Consider the following 7,325-nt stretch of genomic DNA (forward strand, 5'->3'; position numbering starts at 1 on the left):
CATTGGAAGAGTGACTGCCCCATGGCTGGCCCTTCCTCGGTGCCTCCATGCAGGGGTATGACCAGCCAGGCAGTCCCTTCTCTTGAACTATTGGGGCTCACAGAAGACTGAAGAAGCCCAGACTCGAGGACCCCCATCACCCTCACCAAGCCCAAGTTAATGCTCCAGGTAGCGGGTATCCATAACCTTCCTGTGGACACAGGGGCTAACTGTTCTGTCTTGTTCACCCACTCTGGGCCTCTGTTTCCTTCCCAGGTCTCAGTTATGGAGATTGATGGCAAACCCTCCTCCCCAAACCGAACGGCTAAGCTGGCCTGTGCCCTGGAGGGACACCCTTTCACACACTCTTTTCTGGTCATTCCATCCAGTCCGGTTCCTCTCCTAGGCAGAGATGTTCTCCAATTACTAGGAGCCACCCTCCAACTACACTCCAAGAATACTACCACCCATCTCCTTCTGCCTCTAATCCTTACCCTCTCTAAAAACCTGACAGTACCTACTGTCCCACTGCTCCCTGACCTAGTAGATCCCCCAAACTGGGACATCTCCAAGCTGGTCATAGCCTCCCACCACAAGCCAGTCTGTATCCAGCTGAAACCCCAATTTCCCATTGCCAAAACCCACAGGGAGGGACTTAAACCCATCATAGATTGGTTACTTGCCCAGGGACTCTTCATCCCTATTGACTCCCCCTGCAACACCCCCATATTGCTGGTGAGCAAACCCTCAGGAGCCTATCACTTAGTCCAGGATCTCCGCCTAATTAATGAGGCAGTTATTCCCATCCACCTGCTGGTTCCCAACCCTCACACTCTTCTTTCTCATATCCCTCCTTCAACCACTCACTTTACTATCCTGGATCTTAAAGCTGCCTTCTTTACAGTGCCCCTCCATCCTGACCCTTATTACCTCTTTGCCTTCACATGGGAAGACCCTACATCCTTCAGGTCTCAACAGCTGACACGGACAGTCCTACCCCAAGGCTTCAGGGCAGTTCCCCTGTCTTTGGGCAGGCCTTGGCATAGGACCTAACTGCTTGTGACTTGGGGACAGCACTCTCTTACAGCTGGATAGAAGCCTTCCCTAGCTCCAGGGAAACTGCTGACACCGTCACCTCCATCCTCATTGAGCAGATCATTCCCGGGTTCAGACTTCCTGCCTCCAGCCAGTCAGACAACGGTCTGGCCTTCACTTCTCAGGTTGTTCTAGTCTCCAAAGGCCTCAGCATCACTGGAGGCTCCACATTCCCTACCGACCCCAATCCTCGGGTCAGGTTGAGAGGGCTAATGGCATTCTCAAGGATCATCCCTCTAATCTTACTATTGAACTCAGCCTGTCCTGGCCCAATCTCCTGCCATTGGCCCTCACCTGAATTCAGGCAGCCTCTAGAGCCCCCTCAGGCCTTAGCCCCTTTTAGCTACTCCATGGGTGCCCTCCCTTAATCAACCAAAGCTTTCCAGTCACTCCTCCTCCCCTGAGTCCTACCTGCCCTATCTCACACTTCTACACAAACTCCTAAGAGAACATGTAGACCAGTGTCTTCCTGTGCCATCCGTTACCTCTGTCCCAGCACCACACCAGGATCTGAATCGGACCCTCTTCAACCAGGTGACGCAGTCTTACTTCAACAGCTGCATCCTCAATCATTGGAACCTCACTGGATGGGACCCCCTACAGTCCTACTTACTACCCCAACAGCGGCCAAGTTCTTGGGCCATTCCCCCTGGTGCCATGTCTCCTGCCTTAAGAAAGCACTTGTTCCAAATGTCCAGTCCTGCACTTCCACCACGCTGAGGCCCACCAAACTCAAGATTTCTCACCAACCCTCTCCTTCTTTTACTAATCATTAATCTCTCTGAAGCTTCTATCCCAACCCACAGATGGCGCTTCTACACCCAAGCGACATGGCAGTAGGATGGCACCACCCGCTCTCAGTTTATGGGTCAAGGCAATTGCCCTTCCACTGACTGCAATTGGGCAGTCACCCTTAACCTCTGATGTTGACCTCTTTTCCCTAGGAAGGGACTGGAAATTTTGACCTTATGTAAGGTATTTACATCAGAAGTTCCCTAGGACCTGCACATCACACAGCAGTGGGTAAGATCTCCAGAGATAAAGTCTCTGATGAACATGATCATCATGTTTGTAGTGTTGGTGTGAGCGTATTGTAGCAGAATAGGAACCCTGGATTCACCATAGATCAGGCTTCTTCTCATGTGAAGTAGTCAATTTGTTTATTGTTTTGGTTTCATCAGTTTATCACCCACATGTGGCTTAGTCTGTCCTACAAGACTTGTATTAGAATTCCCACTTGTATCTCTGTGACTGACCAAACACATGATTGTGTACACGTTGATGTGCAAAGGTATTCATTGCAGTATTTTTAGGGCAAGACAGAAACAGTGGGTTCAAATTAGATGACTTCCAAAAGATCCAACAAAATAAATTACGATTTATTCATAAAATTCAAATCCGGCAAACCCTCAGAAATATCTCCAGTCCTCTAGTGTTTCAAGGGAATATAATATTCTATTTACATAAAAGGAACTGGGTAACTGTACATAGACATATTTATATGCAAACAACTCCTCAGAACACAGAGGAAAAGGCAACACTGCACTGCCCAGGAAACTTCCTCTGAGCAGAGGGGGACGTGTGATAGGGATGACCAGCCCTGGCTGTGTCAGCAGATGAATATTGTTCAATATAATGTATCCCTACGTTATCTGGGTTAGTGATTTAAGTGATATTGGAAGATGAAAAAACAGAGAAAGATGGAATGACAAAGGAGAATCACAGAGGGTGGGAATAGATAGAAAAAAATGGTTCCATCAACAGAAGGACCAGATGGGAGGGGCATCTGGTTAGCACAAGTAGTGCCTCCCCCTGGGGTGGGCCTGGAACCAAGCCATGCAGCCCCCACCTCTTGTCTGGGGACAGTCAATAATGTGCCTGGGTTCCCCAGTCCACGGAGGCATTTATCTGGCCTCCTGCTCTGACCAGTGCTGACTGGACAGCTCTCCCCTGTGCTCCCTGCAGCCCCAGGGCCTGGACTCAGCACCCCTCCTGCAGCCAGAACCCAAGCACAGAGGAGAAACGTGCCCTCCAATCCCCAATCATGGCTGAAGTGGTCTCTAGCGTGACGTTGTTTTCTTGGTGGGAACTGAGGTCAGTAAAACACAGAGACGCAGGTCCCCATGGCCGTCGCCTGAGGGGCAGCCATGCCTGGTCCTTGTGTTGATGAAATCATTTTTTTCTCTATCTCCTCCTCCTTGGACAAAAACAAATGCCTCAGACCTCATCCAGACAAAACTCTATGGTTTGTCTTCAGTTGTTCCCAAAAATCTATCACAGAGAAGACCATGGGCATGACTGCCTAGCCCAGGGAGGAGGATGGAGATGAGCCAGAAAAATCAACTCTATCGGTGAGTGCACAGCCCTCCTATCAGGCATTGAGGCCCTGGACTCCAACATAAACCCCAAGCCATTCCTTGGGAAATCATCAAGGCAGGAGGACAAATAAGAGTTCTGTATGCTCACAAGTGACAAGAAAAAAAATGTCAAGAAAGGACCATTCTTTTCAAATTATCACACAATTAACAAAAATGGAGAATTTCACATTGCTCTTCATACTGGTAAGAAATGTTGCGCAGAGCCTGTGATTCCTACAGCTGTAATATAAACTGTCCATCCCCACATCCCAGGACCAGACTCCTCTCTAAGCCCCTGCCAAAGAGCATCCACTGGACATCTTTGAATGAGTCTTTTTTATATCTGAAAAGATAAAGAGAGCCCAGTGTTGTGGCACATGCCTGTAATCCCAGCAACTGGAAAGGCTGAGGCAGGAGTATCTCAAGTTCAAGGTCAGCTTTGGTAACGTAGACCCTCAACAAGTTAGTGAGAACTTATTGCAAAATTTTTTTAAAAATCAGAAAAGACTGGGGATGTAACTTAAGGGTAAAGTGCCTCTGGGTTCAATCCCCAGTATCCACTCTCCAATAAGGAGAGAATTTTTTGCAGTTGGGGTTCAGAGACATAGATGCAGAGCAGGTGGAGGAGAACCTGGGAGAAGAGGTGGAGGGATGGAGAACACAGCGGGGTCCTGTCTCAGGAGGGGCAGGTGCTGACGCCCTCCCTGCTGCTCTCTCCATGCCCCTTCCTTCCTGGAGCCCAGCAGGCTTCCCAGCTGGTGCCCTCCTTGATGGTGGAAGGAGTCCTGCAGTGATAGTTCATACCTGGGACCTTTTGTCTCAAGGTCATCTGCCCCAGGAGACCCACATAATTAGAAGAGCATTTTTAGAAATGTGGCATTAGGTGCAGTTGTACCCCCAGGTGGGTAAAGGGTGCTGCGGTCTATTCAACTGGTCAGCTCTCCAAGGTGTATGGATTTAGTTCCCTCACCTGGAAGCTGGCCCGCTCTCCCCTGGGGTGCATTAGATGTGGGTGCCAGAGAGCAACAGGCTTGGCTCTGGTTCTGGGGTTTGTGGGAGCCCATCCCTAAACCAAAAATCACCTCCTCCCTATTCATCACCCTTTCCTCCCTGGAAACTCCCTGAGTCTGAGCACAGGTGGGGAGGATGCAAATCAGTCCTGTGGGGGGAAGAATGAGCTGCTGATGGGCTGTATGTCGTCACAGTTCCTACCTGGGCATGTTGTAAGGTAGTTCTGATATTCTAAGGCGAGTGTTGTTTTGGGACTGATCTTTTGGGGACCTAGCTCCTCAGGGACTGGGCAGTGGTCCTGGGAGCTGGTCTTGAGCTCTCTGAGACCCAGAGAGGGGAAGGCATGAAAGGATGCTCCTAAAAAGTGAGGGAGAGTCCAGGGAAGAAGTTTGCTGACTGGGGGGAGGGTGCCCCCGGGACACACCCACTTTGATGGGCTCCCTGGTTCTCATTCATTTGTTTCATGGCAGCTCCAACACTCAGCCCCACACACTGCCCACAAGTTCCTGGCGTTGACCAAACTCCTAAAAACTGGTTCCAATTGCCTCGGTAGTTCCCCTGAGACCTCCCATTTCCCTGTCTGGAGAGCAACCCTGAGAATTCTGAGTAGGCCATGGGCTTTAATCAGTAGCAATGTATCAATATTGCTTCGTTAATTATAACAAATGTACCATGCTGATTTAAGAACTTAATACTGAGAAAACAGATTGAAGGTGTATGGAAACCGTTATTTGTTTCCTAATTTCTCTATAAACTTAAAGCTGTTCTAAAAAATGAATCGAGTTTTTAAAGGTTTCAATAATGTTCAAGTTTCATTTTAAGTGATGTTAATTACATTATTTTAAGGGGAAGTTTCAATTCCATACAAAAGGGAAGACGTTAAAGTGTCCCCATTAAACTGCTAAAAAATAGAGTGGTGAGAATACAACAGAAGTCCAATTTAGATTCCTAGAGTTGTCACTGTGGATCACAATCATGCAGCCTCTGCCCAGCTTGTATCTGGAGCTCCTCAAGCTATTTCATATACTGTTGCAAGGAGGGAAAAATGAAATGGAGTAAAGTCCTGGAGTTATATGCTTCATTAGGTCCACAGTCCACCCCAAAATGGCACAAAAGAAACAGTAACCACACCATGCAGACTACTTTGGGTGTAGAAGAGGTGATGATGGACTAGGGAAGAAAAGAGTCATGAAAATCTGTCTAAAAAGTCCCTTCAGGTGAGTTTGTACACACCACCCCACACGAGCTTCTCATCCATTAGGATTAGGAAACCAAGGTGTGATTCCCAGGAAGCCCACACCTCCATTCCTTTACTCAGCACAGTTTACAAACTGCTCACACATTATCAGCTTCCAGTCATGTCTAAGTCAAAAGAGAGAGAGACCCAGTATTTGTAGAGGGGCTACCAAGTCCCTCTTACACACAAGTCTACAGCTGAAAGGACTTTTTTTTTTTTTTTGACTCAGGTTCCCTCTATACTCCAAAATAAATGGTAATGCATTAAAACTGAATCCTCTTTGACCTAAGGTCTAGCGTGATTTTTGAGCAATTCTTGTATCCCGTACATACAACATTAAAAGGTACAGTAAATTCTGAAGGCAGCTATGCTGCAAAATAGTTTAAAATTAACCAGGGTACAGTATTCATTTCTGCTTGAAATTTCAGTCCTAGACCAACTTTGTGACCACCAGCATTGAAGTTCCTGCCATCCAGCGGAGCTGTGTTAGTTTGACACCTGATTTTGGATCTGGGTGTATCCTAGAGTTGTTCACTTTGGCTGAGAAGTAGACATCGGGGTGGAACTGTCACTTTGCTGCTACTCCAAAGCAGGTGTTAGTGTTTCCTGCTGTCCAGGTGAGATACATAGCAGTCCCCAAATTCTTGTTCACCTTCTGTTAAGTGAAGCCACCAGACTCTGCTCTGTCATTCACATTAGAGTGAAGCTGGAACTCATCAGTCTTGTAGCCAACTGTGAAGTTGCTCTGGATCTTTTGGGACACTGCAGTCTCAGAATTCATTTGTCATCCATCCAACCAGCCCTTATGACCCAGCACCAGAGAACCTCTAGGGAAGGCCCAGTGATGTCAAAGCCACCGTGGAGCCCAGGTTGGGGTGCTCCTGCTGGTATTCTGTCTTGATTTTAGCATTTCCCCCCAGTGTTGGGTGAGAAGGATGAATTGAAGGTCAGTGTCAGACCAGGAGCAAGATGGTCTTCCACCACGGCCTCAGTGCCTAGTGTGTTGTCACTGCCCTGCTTCTCTGTAGATATCAGGTAGCATTCCTCCACCTGTCCTTGCTTTCCAGGCCGCCTGTCATTTTGGTGATCTCTGTTCTGGCTGAGCCTGAGACTGTAATTCCAATCCACTTTCAGATTTTGTTTTGAAAAAAAGTTTTACTGAGCCAAATCCATAGCCCTTGGTGAAGATGTCCCTGTAACATTTGCCAAGATCAGCATATGTGGCAGACACCACCATCTTCTACTCAGAGGTGGTGACTATGAGAGCTGCAGGAGTGGTGGTGGCCACGTGGGGCCTGAGGCACGGAGACAGAAGTATTTATTTTTAAATATTGACACTTCCATGTATCTGGTAGATTAAAGATAGCCACAAATGCTTCCTATTTTTCCCAGAGAAGAGTGAAATCTAATTTGTCCTCCCACCCTGTTAAATCTGGGAATGCATTGAAGAATGTGTTGGAAATGATCTGAGTTTTGTGACAATGACATGGTTTTCCATCATCAAGGCTAATTTCCAAAGGTAGACTTTAAACTTTGAGGCTACTGCGCACTCTTCTAGGAAATCCTGCTCATGAGTCAGATTCAGTGGCGCACACTTGAAATTCCAGCAACCTGGGAGGCCAAAGCAGGAGATGGCAAGTTTGAGA

The 7,325-nt window shown here is 47.7% G+C and overlaps 1 pseudogene; it reads right to left on the reverse strand.

Annotated features, from left to right (window-relative positions):
- Positions 1–654: 654 nt before the first annotated feature.
- Positions 655–6,916, reverse strand: LOC143383143 (non-selective voltage-gated ion channel VDAC1 pseudogene; annotated as a pseudogene).
- Positions 6,917–7,325: the final 409 nt, after the last annotated feature.

The sequence above is a fragment of the Callospermophilus lateralis genome, chromosome 18, assembly GCF_048772815.1.
Source record: "Callospermophilus lateralis isolate mCalLat2 chromosome 18, mCalLat2.hap1, whole genome shotgun sequence".
NCBI classification, from domain to species: Eukaryota; Metazoa; Chordata; class Mammalia; order Rodentia; family Sciuridae; genus Callospermophilus; species Callospermophilus lateralis.